Here is a 20,985-nt window from a genome sequence, read left to right as displayed (position 1 = left end):
GATAAGATTGCGTATGCAAATAAAAAGTATCACTGTGGTTTAACGTGGGGCAGGGCATTTAGGGGGTTGACTAAGGTGTAATTATCTGGGTCACTCAGGAGGTGAGGCGGAAACAGTACTAGAATTATTAAAAGGAGGAGGAGAAAAATTAAACTTAGAATATCTTTGGTTGTATAGTAAGGGTGGAAGGTGATTTTGTCAGAATGTGATGAAATTCCTGAAGTGTTATTAGACCCTGTTTCGTGTAGGAATAAAAGGTGGAGAAGTGTTAGGGCTATGATGATGAAAGGTAAGATGAAGTGGAAGGTGAAGAATCATGTAAGAGTGGCTTTGTCAACTGAAAATCCACCTTAGATTCATTGGACAAGGTCAGTTCCAATATATGGGATGGCTGATAGTAGGGTTATGATTACGGTAGCGCCTCAGTGATATTTGGCCTCATGGAAGCACATAGCCCATAAATGCTGTTGCTGTGGTTGTGAGTAGGAGGATAATGCCACTATGTCAGATTTCTAAATATATGAATGACCCATAATATAAGCCTCCGCCGACGTGTAGGAAGAGGCAGATGAAGAATGTTGAAGAGCCGTTAGTGTGAAAATAGCAGACTCTTCAGCTGTAGTCCACATCTCAGTTAATATGGGAGACTGAAGAGAAAGCAAATGAGGTATCTGGTGTATAGTGTATGGCCAGAAATAACCCTGTGATGATCTGGAGGATTAAGCAGGTACCAAGAAGTGAGCTGAAGTTTCATCATATAGAGATATTAGATGGTGCGGGGAGATCAATGAATGAGTAATTAATGATTTTTATTAGTGGGTTTGTTTTACATATCATGGTCATTAGTGTCCTTATAGTTGAAGTACAATGATGGTTTTCATATCATTAGTCATGGCTATAACCCATGTGGGAATAATGACATATGCTTTATTCTTATTAAGTGTTCTTTTGGTTATGGGATTTGTAGGTTTTTCTGCTAAACCTTCTCCTATTTATGAGGGTTTAGGGTTAATTCTTACTGGTGCTGTAGGTTGTGTTGTGTTGAATTATGGTGGGGATTTTATGGGATTAATAGTCTTTTTTATTTATTTGGGGGGGATGATGGTTGTTTTTTGGTTATACTGTGGTGTTGGCTATTGAGGAATACCCTGAGGCATGAGGATCAAGTATTGAGGTTTTAGGAACTTTATTACTGGGGCTACTAAATAGAGGTGGTGTTACTTTGATGAATAGTGAGTATGATGGGGTGGTGATCATAGTTAATTTTATTAGTGTGGGAAGTTGAATAATTTTTGAGGGTGAGGGGCCAGGGTTGATTTGTGAGGATTCTGCTGGTGCTGGTGGTTTATATAATTATGGGTGTTGATTGGTGGTAGTTGCTGGTTGAACGTTGTTTGTTTGTATTTATGTTGCAGTTGAAATTACTTGGGGTAATAGATTAGATAAGAGTAAAGTTAAAAAGGGTGGAATAAAAAAAGAAGAAATAAAATTTAATTAGCCCTTTTTGAGTAGTTATGGTAATGGAGGCTGTGATTTGGGTCTATGAAATTGTCTTTGGTATGGACTTTTCTAGTCAAGTTAGATCTAGCAGAATGATGCCAGGTTTTGGCTTGCAGGTAGGTTTGAGTGAGGGGTTGTACGGTGAATTGCGATTGAGTAGAATCCTAATATATTGGAGAAGTTGAATGTTTGTAATGGATATGTTATCTTAAGATTATAAAACTAAGTTCCATTGCCAGTAAGAGTCCTAGGATGGTTACATCCAAGGCTGTAAGTTTTAATTGTTTGGGGGGATGAAGTTAGGGATAATGCTATTGGTGATGAGAAACCCAGGGAAGATACTGCCGACTATAAAGCATTTAATTGGGTTTATTAGGGAAGGGTTGTTTTCATCAGTGCTGATTAGGGTTGGGAAGCGGGGTTGTCCTATTAGAGCGAAGAAAATAATTTGGATACTATAGACCCTTGTTAGGGAGGTGGCAATAAGAGTAGTAGAGAGGGCTCAGGCTTTGGTATATGATGTGTTTGCAGTTGTGATAATGAGATCTTTAGAATAAAAGCCTGTGAGGAAAGGCATAGCCCTAAGTGCCAGGCTGCCAATAATAAGGGAGGAGGAAGTAAGGGGTAGAGTCTTAAATAGTCCTCCTATTTTTCGAATATCTTGTTCATCGTTGAGGTTATGGGTGATGGATCCTGGACATATAAATAATATAGCTTTAAAAAAGGCGTGGGTGCAGATGTGAAGGAATGCTAGGTGTGCTTGATTAATGCCAGTTGTGACTATTGTAAGGCCTAGTTTACTTGAGGTGGATAATGCTACGATTTTGTTGATAACATTTTGTGTTAGAGCACAAATTGCTGTAAATAAGGTGGCAATAGCCCCTAAACACAGTGTAAGGGTTTGGATTAATATACTATTTTCTATTAAGGGATGGAAGTGGATAAGCAGGAAAACTCCTGCTACAACTACAGTGCTAGAGTGGAGTATGGCTGAGACTGGGGTTGGGCCTTCCATGGTGGAAGGAAGTCAGGGGTGGAGGCCAAATTGAGCTGACTTTCCCACTGCTGCTAAGAGAAGGCCAATTAATGGAAGAAGATTGGGGGAAGGATTTAGGATAAATGCTTGTTGAGGTTCTTATGTATTGCAGGATGAGAGGAATCATGCTGTAATTAAAATGAAGCCAATATCGCCAATGTGGTTATATAGAATCGCTTGGAGGGCTGCTGTATTAGCATCTGCTCGGCCATGTCATCAGCCAATCAGTAAAAAAAAGACATCAGCCAATCAGTAAAAAAAGACATAATTCCTATGCCTTCTCATCTGACAAAAAGTTGAAAAAGGTTGTTGGCGATAACTAGAATTAATATTGTGGTGAGGAAAATAAATATTTGAAAAATTGATTAATGTTAGGATCTGATTTTATATACCATATTGAGAATTCTCTAATAGGTCAGGTGACAAATAGTGCTACTGGGATACATTTTATGGAGAAGTAGTCTAGTTTGAAGCTTAGTGAGAGATTAAGGTTTGGATTGTTATTCAGTATCAGTTTGAGATGATGGCTTCTTGGTCTATATACACAAACATTGTGGGAATGAAGCTAATGGTGAAGGTGCATGCAGTAGATATTTTTACGTAATATGGATACGAGTTCTTGTGAGAGTTGATTAAGGTAGTAATGATTGTAAGGTTAAGGAGATTTATAATAATGGAAAAATACATGATTATTCTTTGTATTTGGAGTTGCACCAATATTTTTGGTTCCTGAGACCAATGGATAGCTCTTATCCTCTAAAACTTGAGAAAGCCATGTTGTTAGGCACGGGGGCATGAGTTAGCAGTTCTTGCATATTTTCTTAGTAAATAAGAAATTGCAGACTTCTATTACTAGACCCACAATCTAATGTTTTGATTAAACTATATTTACAGGGTATAAAACTTACAATAATCTTAGGGTTTAGGGACAATAGGAGAATAGGTGCAAGGTGTATAATTATTAGCATATTTTCTCATGTGGAGGAAGGTTTAATACTGTTAATGTAATATGCAAGTGTTCCTTGTGTTGTGATAAGCATGTATAGGGAATAAAGGGCTGTGATTAATATATTAGTCCTATAAGCATAATGATGATGTTTGATCGGGAGAATGAAGCCACCATTACAAAGAGTTCTCCTATTAGATTAATGGTGGGGCGGGGCGGGGGGTAAGGCAAGGTTAGTAAGGTTTGCTATAAGTCATCAAAAGGCTGTTAGTGGGAGTAGTGTTTGAAGACCTCAAAAGAGTAATATGATTCGGCTATGGATTCACTCATAGTTTGAATCTGCTAGGCAGAATAGTAAGGATGAAGTAAGTCCATGGGCAATTATGAGGGTAATTGCACCGGTAAAGCTTCAGGGAGTTTGAATGAGGATAGACATAATAACAAGTGCTGTGTGACTTACAGAGGAATATGCAATAAGTGATTTTAGATCAGTTTGTCACAGACAAATAGAGCTTATCATAACTATCCCTCATAAGGATAACATGAGGAAGGGGTAAGGTGTATATTCTGTCAGGGGGCTGAGGGTAAGGGTAAGCCGTATTATGCCATAGCCGCCTGGTTTTAGGAGAACCGCTGCAAGTACTATTGAGCCTGCAATAGGGGCTTGTACGTGGGCTTTAGGAAGTCACAGGTGAAGTCCGTGTAGGGGTGTTTTTACTATAAAACCCATAATACATGCTAATCATATAAGGTTATTGGATCAGGAAATTAATAGTTCTTTGGTGTTAAATATTATTATTATCCTGTTCAGTGAACCGAAGGTATTTTGAGTATAAATAAGTATAATAAGCAGGGGGAAGGAATCCCACTAGTGTGTAAAATAAGAAATATGAGCTTGCGTTGAGGCGTTCTGGTTGGTTACCTCAGCGGGTGATGGTAATTAAGGTAGGGATAAATGTAGCTTCAAAGAGAATATAAAATATAATTAGTTCTGTGGCTGTGAATTCCATAATTAAAGAAAATTGTAGGGAAATCAATATGGAAACAATAGAGCTTTTTCCATGGGGGTGACTCATTGGACAGGTGATACTGGCTTGCTATAATTATAAGAGGTAGTAGTCAGGCTGTTAAGATTAGAAGGGGTGATGTCGGCATATCAGAAGAGAAAGTTAATGAGAAGTTGAATAGATTGTCATTGAATTGATTAAAAAATAATAGGGCAATGAAGCTGATGATTAGGCTGTGAATAGTCATACTGACTCAGATTATAGAGTTTTTAGAGAGTCATTTTATTGGTAACAGCATAATTATTGGAATAATAATAATTTTTAGCATTGAAGTAAGTTTAGGTTACGTACATAGTCTAGGCCATCGTGTTGGAGATTGAAACTAGTAAGGCAAGGCCCGCTGTGGCTTCGCAGGCTGCAAATACTAGGAGGGTAATGGGTATTATGAATGCTAGGGTGAAATGTATATTTAAAGTTATAAGGGTATTTATGATGAATAATATTATTCCTTCTAGGCATAGTGGGGATGATATCAGGTGGGATGGATAGATTAATATCCCCAGAAGTGATATAGTATATGCTAATATGATATTTATACAAATAGAGGGCATTTGGTAGATATGTTCTATCATAATCTAATGAGTCAAAATCATTTATTTTGACTTAAACCATCTACCAATTCAGTTCAATCTAATCGTTTTTGAGTTCATTCATAAGTTAACCCTAGGATTAAAATGATAACTAGTATTAAGGGCTGTGGTGATTATTAGTGTCAGGTTGCTTGTTTGAAGGGCTCATGGCAAGGGTAGTAGTAGGATGATTTCCAAGTCAAATAGGAGGAATGGGATGGCTACTAGAAAAAATTTTGTGGAGAAGGGAACGTGGGTGAAGGGTAATGGGTCAAATCCGCATTCGTAGGGGTTGGATTTTTTTTATATAAATATTAAGTTGTGGGAGCCAAAATGTAATAACCGTTAGTGATAGGGCTAATAGGGTGTTGACTGCTAGGGCAGGTTAATTGCTCTTTTTCGGGTGTTGTCGAAACTGATTGGAAGTCAATGGTACTGTTTATACTAAAAGAGTAAGATCCTCATCAGTAAATAGAAATAGAGAAAAATAGTCATACTACATCTACAAAGTGTCAATATCAGGCCACGGCTTCAAAGCCTAAGTGATGGCTAGATGTAAAGTGGTATTTTAATTGGCAGGGGAGACAGATAGTGAGGAATGTTGATCCAATAATGATGTGAAGTCCGTGAAAGCCTGTAGGTGTAAAGAATGTTGAGCCATAAATTCCATCAGAAATAGCAAAGGGAGCATCGAAGTATTCTGAGACTTGTAGGAGAGTAAAGTAAATACGTAAGGTAATTGCGATAAGTAGTGCTTGAATTACTTGTCTTCGATTATTTTCTATTAGGCTGTGATGGGCTCAAGTAATTGAAACCCCTGATGCAAGTAATACAGATGTATTCAAGAGGGGTACTTCCAGAGGGTCGAGGGGAGAAATGCCTGTTAGGGGTCAGTGTCCTCCTAGTCCTGGAGTTGGGGCTAGACTAGAATGGTAGAATGCCAAGAAGAACCCAGCAAAAAAACACAAAAAATTACTTCTGAGATATTAAATAGAACTATTCCATATCGGAGGCCTTTTTGGACAGTTGTTGTCTGGTGGCTTTGAAATGTACTTTCTCAGATAATGTCGTGTCACCATTGATATATAGTCAGTGTATTGTTTAGTAGGCCTAAGGTTAAAAGAGTAATAGAGTTAAAGTGAAATCATAATAGCTGGGCCAGATGTTATTAGGAGAGCTGAGAGAGACCCTGTTAACAGCCAAGGGCCAGGTTTGACTAAATGAGAGGTGTGTGTTTGGTGGGTCATTATGTGTTGTCATATAAATAAAGGCTTACTAATAGCATAAAGACACAAGCTTGGATAAGGGCCAGAGCAAATTCGAGAGTGGTCAATAGAATTAGAATAATAAGGGTGATTGAAGCTGTGGGAAGGTTAATAGTTGGTAATACTAGTGTGGTTCCTCCAATTAAGTGTATGAGTAAGTGACCGGCTGTAATGTTGGCTGTTAAACGTACAGCTAGTGCCATTGGTTGAATAAGTGGACTAATGGTTTGGATGATTACTAGTATAGGGGTAAGTGGAATGTGTGTGCTTGGTGGTAGGAAGTGAGCTAAGGAGTTTTCAGTTTTAAAGTAGAAGACTGTGATTACTGTGCCTGCTCATAAGGGGATTGCTATACCGAGATTTACTGATAATCAGGTAGTTGGTGTAAATGAGTGGGGTAGAAACCCAAGGAGATTGGCTAAGGCAATAAAGAGAATTAGGGATATTAGTATAAGGGATCAGGTTCATCCTTTAATAGTATGCGTGATTGTTATTTGTTTTAGAACAAGTTGAACTAGTCATTGTTGAATAGAAATCAATTGGTTATTGATTAGGTAGTTGGAGGTTGGAAGTAGTGTGGTGGGAAAGAAGATGATTAATGCTGCTGCGGGTAAACCGAGGATTGTCAGGGCAGTAAATGAGGTGAGCAGATTTTTGTTCATTTTAGTTCTCAAGGGTTGTTACGTTTTTGTGTTTTAATTATTTTTGGTGTAGGGGGTGTGTGGTAAATGAACTTTGATAGTTTTAATTGAATAATGGATAATAAAGTTATGATTGTTGATATGGTAATAATAGGTTGTGTGGAAGTATCTAGTCGAGGCATTCACTGTAGAGAGGTGTGATTTCTTTCAGTCTTTAACTGAAAAGGTTAACGCTGGGGTAGCTTTACAGTGATATTATAGTGCAGATATAGACCAAGTTTTGAAAGTTTTTAATGGGACGAATTCTAGAACAATAGGTATAAAACTGTGGTTAAATCCACAAATTTCTGAGCATTGTCTGTAGTAGATGCCTGGTCATGTAGCAGGTAAGGCAAATTGGTTTAAGCGTCCAGTGATTGCATCTGTTTTTAACCCTAGTGAGGGAATAGTTCATGAGTGCAGGACATCTTTGGGCGCGCGGATGGGAATTTCTCTTGGGAGGACTGTTCGGTCATTGACTTCCAGGAGTCCAAGTTCTTGTTTTAAGTCGGCTGTTGGAAGCATAAGAATCGAAGCTTAATTCTTCGTAATCTGTATACTCGTAGCTTCAATACCATTGATGTCCAATTGTTTTAACAGTGAGAGAAAGGTTATTGATTTCATCTGTTACATACAGGCTATGTAGGGATGGGAGGGCAATTAAGAATAAGCTGATGGCAGGCAAGATAGTTCAGACAGTCTCTAATTCTTGGGCATCTGTGGTGCTAGTATGAATTAGTTTTGTTGTGTTGAGAAATAATGTATAGAACCAAGGAACTAATTAGGAAAATAATTATAAGAGTGTGGTCATGGAAGGTAAGTAGTTCTTCTGTAATAGGGGATGAAGCGTCTTGAAGACCTAATTGAACTGGATGGGCCATTAAGATATATAGGGCTTAACCTGTAACTTAACTTTGACAAAGTTATGAAATAATTTTACTAATATCTTATTGAGAAACTTACAGAGGTTATGGGATTGGCTTGAAACAGTCTGTGGAGGTTCGATTCCTTCCTTTTTCACTTAGGTCTTCATGTAGGTTGGTTCTTCGAATGTGTGAGAGGGTGGTGGACAGCCATACAGTCATTCTAAGTTGGTAGATGGTTGTGCAATTTTTAGAACTTTTCGTTTTGAAACAAAGCCTTCTCAGATCATGAAAATTATTAGCATTACTTCTGTTAGGGAAATAAATGAGCCTTTGGATGAAATAATATTTCATCTGGTGTATGCGCCGGGATAATTGGAGTAATGGCGAGGCATACTGGATAGGCCGAGGAAATGCTGTGGGGGGGAAAAAAGTTAAATTGACACCTCTAAATATGATGGCAAAGTCAGTTTTAACATAGATTTGATTACGCGTATAACCTGAAAATAGGGGGAATCAGTGGACAAAGCCTTCTACAATAGCAAATACGGCTCCTATTGATAAGACATAATGGAAATGGGCTACAACATAATATGTGTCATGTAAAACAGTATCTAGTGTTGAATTGGCTAGTACAATGCCGGTTAGATCTCCTACTGTAAAAAGGAAAATAAATCCCAGGGCTTAGAGTATTGTGGGAGATCATTTGATGTTACTGCCATGTAGTGTAGCTGATCAGCTAGACTTTGACACCAGTAGGAATAGCAATAATTATAGTAGCAGAGGTGAAGTATGCTCATGTGTCTACATCTGTTCCTACTGTAAATATGTGGTGAGCCCATACAATAAACCCTAAGAAGCCAATTGATATTATGGCTCACACTATGCCCATGTACCCAAATGGCCCTTTTTTTCGAGAGTAGTAATGTTGTCATATGGGAAATTATCCTGAAGCCCGGTAGGAAGACTTCAGGGTGACCAGAGAATCAGAATAAGTGCTGATATACGATAGGATTCACCTCCACCAGCTGGGTCGAAAAAAGTAGTATTAAGATTGCGGTCAGTTAACAGTATTATAATGCCGGCGGCTAGGACTGGGAGAGAAAGGAGTAGGAGAACTGCTGTAATTAGGACTGATCAGATGAAAAGGGGTGTGTGACATTGGGACATAGCTGGAGGATTTGTATTAATAATTGTGGTGATAAAGTTAATGGCCCCTAAAATAGAAGAGACACCTGCCAAATGGAGTGGGAAGATGGTTAAATCTACAGAGGCTCCTACATGTGTTAGGTTTCCTACTAAGGAGGGGTTAGACTGTTCAGCCAGTTCCAGCGCCGGCCTCTACTACAGTGGATGCAAGTAATAGTAGGAAAGAGGGTGACAGGGGTCAGAAACTCATATTATTTGTCTGGGAAAATGCTATGTCGGGGGCGCCAATTATCAGAGGGATTAACCAGTTGCCGAAACCTCCAATTATAATTGGTATTACTGTAAAGAAAATTATGACAAATGCATGACCGGTAACGACATTGTAAATTTGATCATCTCCTAGTAGAGTACCTGGTTGGCCCAGTTCCACTCGAATAAGGAGGCTTAAGGCTGTACCCACTATCCCTGCTCATGCACCGAATAGCAGGTATAATGTCCCGATATCTTTATGGTTGGATCCACGGTTGGTGAACATAAGTGAAGTGAGAAAAGGTAAAAAGGCTGAGTAAGCATTAGACTGTAAATCTAAAGACAGAGGTCAAGGCCTCTTTTTAGCAGTCCCGAGGTGATTTTCATGTTGCATTGCAAATTCAAAGGAGCACCTTCAATCCTGCCGGGGCTTCTCCGCCTTTTTTTCCCCAAAGGCGGGAGAAGTAGATTGAAGCCAGTTGATTAGGGTGTTTAGGTGGTAACTAAATTTTCATGGGTTTAAGTCCCACCAGTCTAGCCATGGCTTAGCTTAATTAAAATGATTGATTTGCATTCAATTGATGCAGAATGCAGTTTTGCAGTCTTTAGGTTTTTTGCAGAAACTAAGTATAATTCACTTGTTAAGAGCTTTGAAGGCTCTTGGACTTACTTAACCTAAATTTCTAGATTATAGGTAGTGTTAGTGGAGAGATTGGTAGGAGGAGGGTAGAGAAGATGGTAAGTGGGGGGAGAAGTAATATGGGTTTTGTGTTTTCAGACTGTCATTTTATTTTTATATTATTGGATGTGGGGAATATTGTCACTGAAGTGGAGTAAACTAAGCATATGTAAATATACAGATTGAGTAGAGTTATGATAGCTATAATGGTTGGGATAATAAGACTTATTTTTTGTAAACTCTTGCATGGTGATTCATTTAGGCAGGAATCCTGTTAATGGAGGTAAACTTCCTAGGGATAATAACATTGACAATTATAGATACTAACCATGTTAATTTGTTTCAGGCGTGGGATAGTGATAGGGTTGTGGTGCTTGAATTCAGGCTGAGTGCTAGGAATAAGTGGTGGTTAAGATGAAGTAAATAGGTTAAAAATGGTAATGTTTGGGTTATATATTAGTACTGCTCTTATTCAACCTATATGAGTAATTGGGGAGTAGACTAGAATTTTACGTAGTTGTGTTTGGTTAAGTCCTCCTCAACTGCCCACTGTAATAGGTAGGATTGAGATAGGAGGATGTTTGTGTTTACTGATGGAAAAATTTGATGTATAACTGAAATAGAGGCTAGATTTGTCATGTAAGGAGGAGTATACCGGATGTTAGGAAAGTTCCTTGAGTTACTTCTGGAGCTCAGAAGTGAAAAGGCGCTATCCTTAGTTTTATTACTAAGGCTGTTATTATTATTAAGGATGAAAATTGATTAATAGTATTTATTATTGTTCACTGTCTGGAGAACAGGTTATTGGAGAGAATACTTATTATGAGGACTATAGATATGGTTGACTGTATAAGGAAATATTTAGTGTCTGTTTCTGTAGAGCGGGGGTTTGTTTTTTTAATTAAGATTGGGATGAGGGCTAATATGTTTATTTCTAAGCCTGTTCAGATGAAAAATCAGTGTGAGCCTAGCATTGTGATAAGAGTACCTGTAAAAATAGTAAGGTAAATAATAAGTTGAGCTAATGGGTTAATTAGGATGGGAAGGGTATAACCAACATTTTCGGGGTGTGGGCCCGATAGCTTATTTGGCTGACCTTACCTTAGGACATGGTGTGATAGGTAACATGGGGAATTTTGGATTCTCGGGGGTGGGTTCAATTCCTGTAGTTCTAGAAATAAGAGGTTGAAATCCTCTATTGTTTACTCTATCAAAGTAATTCTTTTGTTGGCCATATTTCTTACATTTGAGGTGGGATGCTAGAGATTAGGATGGGTATTGAGATATGTCATATACAGAATGCTAGTGTAAGTGGCAGAAAATTTTTTCATAGGAGGTGTATAAGTTGATTGTAGCCGAAACAGGGATATGCTGTTTGAATTCATAAAAATAGGGAGGTTAAGAGGAGGGTCTTGGTAATGAAATATGTAGTATAGAGTTCTGGTGAATATATAGTGTGTAATGTTCCTAGAAAAATTGTAGTAGTTGGGGCATTTATTACGATAATATTCATGTATTCTGCTATGAAGAAGAGGGCAAATGGACCTGCAGTATATTCGATGTTGAAACCTGAGACTGATTCTCCTGTTAGGTCAAAAGGGGCTCGGTTAGTTTCTGCTAATGTAGAGATAAATCATATTATGGCTAGGGGTCATGATAGTAGGAGCAGTCAGAGGGACTCCAGAAGTGCTGATCCAGAGAGAGTGTCTAAAAATCTATTCTCAGAAATGAAGGAAGGCCTTATGTCCATGAAACAGCAGATAGTATTAAAATAATTATTGTAATACCTATAACACAAGGAGAACTGGAATAGAGAACCAGAAGATTGCTGTGGTGACAATTCTACTGCCTCCATTGATGGGGCACACCCCAATCTAAGTGGGAAATCTGTTTTTAGACAATTCCATTAAAAAGTTCCTGTCACTGGGTATGGTGGCTCACACCTATAATCCCAGCACTTTGGGAGGCTGATAGGGAAGGATCTTTTGATCCCAAGGTAGGAGGCCATCGTGGCCAACATAGCAAAACCCCTTCTCTACAAAAAATAAAAATAATGAAAAATTAGCTAGTTGTGGTGGTGTATGTCTATAGTTCTAGCTATTCAGGAGGCTGAGGAAGGAGGATCCCTTGAGCCTGGGAGTTCTTGAGGCTGCAGGGAGGTATGATCACACCACTGCACTCCAGGCTGGGCAACAGAGTGAAACCTGATCTCTAAAAAAAAGAAAGGAAAAATGTTTCTCCCTAACCCAACTACAGTCAGCTGACTAGTGCCTGTCACCCATGAACTTGAACACATGTGGTCTGACCCCACCAGAAGGAACGAGCCTGTCTTAGTTCAGGGAGATCCAGGGTTTGCATAGCTCTTCTCCAGGACTGAGCTACTACTCAACATTTGCCTCTCCTGTTCTGCTGTCTACTGGCTTGACCTTTTCCTCTTCCTTTGTCTTTTAACATCGATTTACACCAAAGCTCAGTACTTGCTTCCTATGGCTGCTGTAATACATTACCACAAACTTAAAAAAAAAAAAATTTAATGATTTTGGTCAGTCATGGTGGCTCACACCTGTAATCCCAGCACTTTTGGAGGCCGAGGCAGGCAGATCTCTTGAGGTCACAAGGGTTCAAGACCAGCCTGGCCAACATGGTGAAATCTCATCTCTACTAAAAATACAAAAGTTAGCTGGGCGTGGTGGCATGTGCTTGTAGTCCCAGCTACTTGAGAGGCTGAGGTGGGAGAATCGCATGAACCTGGGAGGCAGAGGTTGCAGTGAGCCGAGACCATGCCTCTGCACTCCAGGCTAGATAATAGAGTGAGATTCCTTCCTAAAGAAAGAAAAAAGAGAAACCAAACTACAAAAATAATTTCACTTTATTTTTTAAAAACTGAGATGGGGTCTTAAACTCCTAAGCTCAAGCCATCCACCTGCCTCAACCTCCCAAAGTGCTGGGATTACAGGCATGAGCCACCATGCCCGGCCTAAACCATGAATTCAGTGACTCAACGTAATATGTGTTATCTTATAATTCTGGACGTCACAAGTCTAAAATTGTTTTTTCTGAGATGAAATCAAGCGTCAGCCAGGATCTAGAGGAGGATCCATTTCCCTGTTTTTTCCGGTTTCTAGAGGCCACCTGCATTCCTTGGCTTGTAGTTCCTTCTTCCATCTGCAAGACCAGTGGTGTAGCATCTTCAGTCTCTCTCTGCTTCCATTGTTGATCTTACTTTTTTTTTTTTTTTTGAGACAGTGTCTCGCTCTGTCACCCAGGCTGGAGTGCAGTGGCGTGATCTCGGCTCACTGCAACCTCTACCTCCCGGGTTCAAGCAATTCTCCCGCCTCAGCCTCCCAAGTAGTTGGGACTACAGGTCCCTGCCACCATGCCTGGCTAATATTTTTGTATTTTTAGTAGAGATAGGGTTTCACCATGTTAGTCAGGCTGGTCTCAAACTCCTGAACTCAGGTGATCCACCCACGTTGGCCTCCCAGAGTGCTGGGATTTCAGGCATGAGCCACCACCGCACCTGGCCTAGTCCCATTACTTTCAGTGGGAAAATCCGCAATTACTTTTGCACCAATATAATAGTAACATCAAGGATCACTGGTCACAGATCAGCGTGACAGATATTATTATAATAATTATAGGGTGGGCTTGGTGGCTCATGCCTATAATCCCAGCACTATGGAAGGCTGAGGCGGTTGGATCACCTGAGGTCAGGAGTTCAAGACTAGTCTGAATAAAATGGTGAAACCCTGTCTCTATTAAAATGCAAAAACTTAGCTGGGCTTGGTGGTATATGCCTGTAGTCCCAGCTATTTGGGAGACTGAGGCAGGAGAATCGCTCGAACCCAGGAGGTGGAGGTTGCAATGAGTTGAGATTGCACTCCAGCCTGGGCAACAAGAGCGAAATTCTGTCTCAAATAATAATAACAATTATTATTATTATTGTTATTCTGGGCACAGTGGCTCATGCCTGAAATCCCAGCACTTTGGGAGGCCAAGGCAGGTGGGTGGATCACATGAGGTCAGGAGTTCGAGACCAGCCTGGCCAACATGGTGAAACCCTGTCTCTACTAAAAATAGAAATATTAGCTGGAAGTGGTGGTGGATACCTGCAATCCCAGCTACTTGGGAGGCTGAGGCAGAATTGCTTGATCCCAGGAGGGGAAGGTTGCAGTGAGCTGAGATCATGCCATTGCACTTTAGCCTGGTTGACAAGAGCAAGACTCTGTCTAAAAAAGAAATAAAATGAAGAGGAGGAGGAGGAAACAGCCAGGTGAGGTGACTCACGCCTGTAAAGGAAGAGGAGGAGGAGGAGGAAGTGGTGGTGGTGGTGGTAGTGGAAATAGCCAGGCGTGATGGCTCATGCCTGTAGAGGAGGAGTTGGAGTTGGAGGAGGAGGAGGAGGAAACAGACAGGTGAGGTGGCTCACACCTGTGAAGGAGGAGGAGGAAGAGAAGGAAACAGCCAGGCGAGGTGGCTCATGCCTGTAAATGATGATGATGAGGAGGAAACAGCCAGGCACAGTGCCTCACGCCTGTAGAAGAGGAGGAGGAAGAGCAAACAGCCAGGCGAGGTGGCTCATGCCTGTAAATGAGGAGGAGGAGGAGGAAACAGCCAGGTGTGGTGGCTCGTGCCTGTAATGGAGGAGGAGGAAACAGCCAGGCGAGGTGGCTCACTCCTGTAAAAGAGGAGGAGGAGGAAACAGCCAGATGTGGTGGCTCGTGCCTGTAAAGGAGGAGGAGGAGGAGGAAGAAACAGGGAGGAGGAGGAGGAGGAAACAGCCAGGCCCTGTGGCTCATGCCTGTAGAGGACAAGGGGGAGGGAGAAAGGGGGGGAGGGGGAGGGGGAGGAGGAGGAGGCAAAAACAGTCAGGCTCTTTGGCTCCCAACAGCCAGGCAGGGTGGCTCACACCTGTAGAGGAGGAGGAGGAGGAGGAAAAAAAGGTAGAGGAGGAGGAGGAGGAGGAGGAAGAAAAAACAGCCAGGTGTGGTGGCTCATGCCTTTAATCCCAGCAGTTTGGGAGGTGGTGAGGCAGCAAGCAGAAAGGAGGGAGGAGGAAAAAAAAAAGAGGAGGAAAGGAGGAAGGAGGGAAGAGGAAAAAGAAACAGGAGGAAAGGAGGAAGGAGGGAAGAGGAAAAAGAAACAAGAGGAGGAAAGGAGGAAGGAAGGAGGATGAATAAAAAAGCTGGGCTGGGCTCGGTGGCTCATGCCTGTAGCCCCAGCTACTAAGGAGGCTGAGGCAGAAGAATCTCTTGAACCCGGGAGGCAGAGGTTGCAGTGAGCTGAGATTATGCCACTGTACTCCAGCCTGGGCGACAGAGTGAGACTCTGTCTCAAAAAAAAAAAAAAAAAAAAGGAAAGAGAGACAGGCGCCGTGGCTCACGCCTGTAATCCCAGTAATTTGGAAGGCTGAGGCGGGAAGATTGCTGGAAATCCAGGAGTTTGAGACCAGCCTGATCAACATAGTGAGAACCCATGTCTACAAAAAAAGTTAAAAATTAGCCGGGAATGGTGGCACAAGGAGTCGTCCCAGCTACTCAGAAGGCTGAGGCAGGATGATCACTTGAGTCTAGGAGGTTGAGGCTGCGGTGAGCTATGGTCAAACCACTGCACTTAAGCCTGGGCAGTGGAGTAAGACTCTATCTCAAAAAAATAGTAATAAAGTTTGAAATACAGTAAGAATTACCAAAATGTGACACAAAGACACCAAATGAGCACATGCTGTTGGAAAAATGGCACCAATCCACTAGCTCAATGCAGAGTTGCCACAATCCTCTAATATGTTCAGAAATGGGCCAGGCATTGTGACTCACGCCTGTAATCCCAGCACTTGGGTGGCCGAGGCGGGTGGATCACCTGAGGTCGGGAGTTCCAGACCAGCTTGATCAACTTGGTGAAACGCTGTCTCTACTAAAAATACAAAATTAGTCAGGTGTGGTGGCGCATGCCTGTAATCCCAGCTACTCAGGAGGCTGAGGCAGGAGAATCGCTTGAATCCGGGAGGTGAAGTTTGCTGTCAGCCAAGATCGTGCCATTGTACTCATCTGGGCAACAAGAGCAAAACTCCATTTAAAACAAACAAACAAACAAAAAGTTAAAAAGTTAAAGAACTGGTTGTTGGAAGAGCTTGGCACCTCCTCTCTCTTGCTTCCTCCTTTGCCATGTGATCCGCACATAGCTCCCCTTCACCCTTCTGCTGTGAGTGGAAGCTTCCAAGTCTGCAGCAGAAGTAGATGCCAGGGCCGTGCTTCTAGTACAGCCTGCAGAACTGTGAGTTAAACAAATCTGTTTTTGACAAAAAAGAAACAAATGACCCAGCCTCAGCCTCAGCCTCAGCTGTTCCTTTATAACAACCTAAGAGGAGAAGCTACTTTATCGGGTTGTTGTGAGAAGTAGATGAGATAATACAGGTAGAGCCCCCAGATGAGGGTCTGTCTGGCATGTAGTATATCAGTGAGGACAGGCTAATTAAGCTGCAGTAACAAACAACCCCCAAACCTCAGTTGTTTGAATCAATAAAATATTTATTTCTCATTCATGCTACACATCCATGACAGGTTGGAAAGGGGGCTTTGATTTCCATAAGTTGCTCAGGGATCCCAGCTGAGGGATGCTCAATTTCACACGTGCTTCCATGATCACCAAGGCAGGAAAAAGGGATGCAGAAAATCAGGCATTGGCTCTTAAAAATATTGCTGTTTGCCGGGCACGGTGGCTCATGCCTGTAATCCCAACATTTTGGGAGGCTGAGGCGGGTGGATCACCTGAGGTCAGGAGTTCATGACCAGCCTGGCCAATGTGGTGAGACCCCTTCTCTGCTAAAAATACAAAATTTAGCTAGATGTGGTGGCGCACACCTGTAGTCCCAGCTACTCGAGAGGCTGAGGCAGTAGAATCACTTGAACCTGGGAGGTGGAGGTTGCAGTGAGCCGAGATCATGCCACCGCACTCTAGCCTGGGCAACAGAGTGAGATTCCAGTCTCAAAAAATTTTTTTGTTTTTGTTTTTTGTTTGTTTGTTTCAGGCTGGGCATGGTGGCTCATGCCTGTAATCCCTGCACTTTGAGAGGCCAATGGGGGTGCAAATTACTTGAGCTTAGGAGTTCTAGACCAGCCTGGCCAACATGGCAAAATCCCGTCTCTACAAAAAATTAGCCCGGCATGGTGGCATGCGCCTGTAGTCCTAGCTATTCGGGAGGCTGAGTTGGGAGGATTGCTTGAGCCTGGGAGGCAGAGGTTGCAGTGAGCCGAGACCGTGCCACTGCACTCTAGTGTGGGTGACAGACTGAGAACCCCTCTCTCTCTAAAAAAAAAAAAAAAAAATTGCTGTTTACATTTCATTGACCAAAAAGTCACACGGTCACCCCTCACATGACAGGGTCAAAGACATGCAGTTCCACTTCGTGTCTAAAGAGGGAAAAAGAAATATTTGGTTAACCTCTATGGTTAGTTATCATGATTTAAAAAGTAGGCAGAGGGGAGCTCACTGAGGATGCGACATTTGAGTTGAGGCTTCGATGACAAAGAAGCGGAAATTATTGGAGCTACACGCGCGAAGTCTCTAAGGCAGGAATGGGCTTTTAAGGAACAGAAAGTGGCTTGGATGTTTGGAGAACGGTGAATGAGAGTAAGAATTGAGCAGGGTCTGGGTCACACAAAGCCTTCTTGGCCATAGTAAGGAGTTTGAATTATATTTCCAGTGCACCAGGAGACCGGGCAGGGTGGCTCACACCTTTAATCCTGGCACTTTGGGAGGCCGAGGTGGGAGGATCATTTGAGCCAAGGAGTTTGAGACAGACCAGCCTGAGAAACATAGACCCCAAAATGTCACCCCAAAATTTAAAAATGAGCGGGGCATGGTGGTACATGCTTGTGGTTCCAGCTACTTGGGAGGCTGAAATGGGAGGATCACTTGAGCCTAGAAGGTCGAGGCTGCAGTGAGATGTGATGGTGCCACTGTACTCCAGCCAGGGCAACACAGTGAGATCTGTCTCAAAAAAAAATTGGCTGCGTGTGGTGGCTCATGCCTGTAATCCCAGCACTTTGGGAGGCTGAAGCAGTGGATCACTTGAGGTCAGGAGTTTGAGACCAGCTTGGCCAATATGGTGAAACACAGTCTTTACTAAAAATACAAAAATTAGCTGTGTGTGGTGTTGTGTGCCTGTAATCCCAGCTACTCGGGAGGCTGAGACAGCAGAATCGTTTGAACCCAGGAGACAGAGGTTGCAGTAAGCCAAGATTGCGCCATTGCACTCCAGCCTGGGAGGCAAAGTGGGACTCCATCTAAAAAAAAAAATATGTGAACTGATACATTGGGCTGTGACTTCATGAAAAGATATTATCATTGTTTATACAGGTTTCTACCCTATAAACACAATAATTATAATAACTTCTAGTGCACATAATTATCATAAAAATGCAAACCCTATTTTAAAAAAGTTAGCCGGGTGTGGTGGCACGCACCTGTGTCCAGCTACTCAGGAGTGGCAGGAGGGTTGCTTGAACCCAGGAGTTGGAGGCTGCGGTGAGCTATAATCGCACCACTGCACTCCAGCCTGGGTGCCAGAGCACATCCGTGTCTCTAAAACATGCAAGCAAAACGAAGCAAAATAAAAACTCTGTGTGTGTGAGATTGCACACACCAAATGATTGAGGCCATTCTGTTATGAGCGATGACATGTTATGACTAGGTAGCAACAAGAATGAAATTATATGCTTACAATTGTACTTCTTTGACGACTCGAAGTATTTCACACACATTAGCTTCTGGGTCCATATATATCAAATGTTATTTCTTTTTTCTCTTTTTCCTTTTTTTTGTTTGTTTTTGAGACAGAGTCTTGCTCTGTCTCCCAGGCTAGAGTGTAGTGTCACAATCTCAGTTCACTGAAACCTCTGCCTCCGGGGTTCAAGCAATTTCCTTGCCTCAGCCTCACGAGTAGCTGGGATTACAGTTGCGTGCCACCACACCGGGCTAATTTTTTGTATTTTAGTGGAGACAGGGTTTCACTATGTTGGCCAGGCTGGTCTCGAACTCCTGACCTCAGGTGATCTGCCCGCCTTAGCCTCCCAAAATGTTGGTATTGATGGCGTGAGCCACCGCACCCAGCCTTCTGTTACTTCTCTACTACCCACTTTTTTTTTTTTTTTGAGACAGGGTCTTGCTCCGTCCCCCAGGCTGCAGTGCAGTGGTGCAGTGACAGCTCACTGCAGCCTCAACCTCTCATGCACAAGCTATGCTCCCACATCAGCCTCCTGAGTAGCTGGGACCACAGGTATGTGCCACCACGCCTGGCTAATCTTTGTATTTTTTTAGAGATGGGGTTATGCTATGTTCCCTAAGCCGGTTTCAAACTCCTGAGCTCAAGCAATCCACCCACCTCAGCCTCCCAAAGTGCTGAGATTATAGGCGTGAGCCACTACGCCCAGCCAAAAAAAAAAGAAAGTATTCTGCTTACCATGATCCTGCGAACTGGGACGTCTAAGTCCATCAGATCCTAATGTTATAAACACTGGAAACATGGCCGGATGCGGTAGCTCACGCCTGTAATCCCAGCACTTTGGGAAGCTGAGATGGGTGGATCACGAGGTCAGGAGATACAGACCATCTTGACTAACACGGTGAAACCCCGTCTCCACTAAAAATACAAAAAATTAGCTGGGTGTGGTGGCGGGCGCCTGTAGTCCAAGCTACTCAGGAGGCTGAGGCAGGAGAGTGGCGTGAACCCAGGAGGCGGGGCTTGCAGTGAGCCGAGATTGCGCCACTGCACATCAGCCTGGGTGACAGAGTGACACTCCACCTCAAAAAAAAAAAAATACTGGAAACACATTAGAAAACTCAGCCAGGTGTGGTGGCGCATGCCTGGGGTCCCAGCTACTTGGGAGACTGAGGTAGAAAGATCTTTTGAGGGCTGGGCGTGGTGGCTCACACCTGTAATCCCAGCACTTTGGGATGCCCAGGCGGCAGATCACGAGGTCAGGAGTTTGAGACCAGCCTAATATGGTGAAACCCCAGCTGTACTAAAAATATAGAAATTAGCCAGGCGTGGTGGCAGGTGCCTGTAATCCCAGGTACTCAGGAGGCTAAGGCAGGAGAATCGCTTGAACCCGGGAGGTGGAAGTTGCAGTGAGCTGAGATCACACCATTGCACTCCAGCCTGGGTGACAGAGCAAGACTCCGTCTCAAAAAAAAAAAAAAAAAAAAAAGATCGTTTGATACCAGACTGAGCGACATAGTGAGACCCCATTTCTAAAATAAATGTTTTTTTAAAAATTTGCCTGGGCCAGGTGCGGTGGCTTAAGCCTGTAATCCCAGTACTTTGGGAGGCTGAGGTGGGCAGATCACATGAGGTCGGGAGTTGAAGACCACGCCGCCCAACATGGTGAAACCCTATCTCTACTAAAACTACAAAATTAGCTGATCATGGTGGCACATGCCTGTAATCCCAGCTACTTGGGAGGCTGATGGAGAAGAGTTGCTTGAACCTGGGAGGCAGAGGTTGCAGTGAGCCGAGATCACATCACTGCACTCCAGCCTGGGCGACAGAGTAAGACTCCGTCTCAAAAAAGAAAAACTAAAAACTTTTTTTTTTAAGATATAGGGTCTCACTATGTTGCCCAGGCTGTTCTCGAACTTCTGACCTCAAGCCGTCTTCCCACGTTGACCTCCCAAAGCGCTGATTACAAGCATGAGCCACCCAGACACTCATCCTGCCAGAGTGGCATGTGTTGCACAGAGCTGGGCCCGGGGATCGGGAGGAGGGGACAGTTAAGACATCCTGAGGTCAACTCTGCCAAGGCAGGAAGATCCGTTGGTTTTCAAGGTTCAGATAAAGGATGAGATGTGACATCAGGTGAAGGATGCCACCCCTGTCCCCCTCCTGACTTGGATGTGGTCAGCAGAGAAGTGGCACCAGGTGAGGTCTGGGCTGCTTTTGCCTGGTCTACACCCTCTTTTTCTGACTTTGTGGCATTTAGTACAGG

General features: G+C 42.7%; 1 protein-coding gene across 1 annotated transcript in view; it reads left to right on the top strand.

The window, feature by feature from the left end:
• Nucleotides 1-20,985, top strand: part of GUSB (glucuronidase beta) — a 50,024-nt gene that overhangs the window by 7,126 nt on the left and 21,913 nt on the right.

This window comes from Hylobates moloch, unplaced genomic scaffold, assembly GCF_009828535.3.
Source record: "Hylobates moloch isolate HMO894 unplaced genomic scaffold, HMol_V3 SCAFFOLD_1, whole genome shotgun sequence".
In the NCBI taxonomy this organism is placed as follows: domain Eukaryota; kingdom Metazoa; phylum Chordata; class Mammalia; order Primates; family Hylobatidae; genus Hylobates; species Hylobates moloch.
Note: the sequence above shows the minus strand (reverse complement) of the source record. Positions and strands in the feature narration are given on the sequence as shown.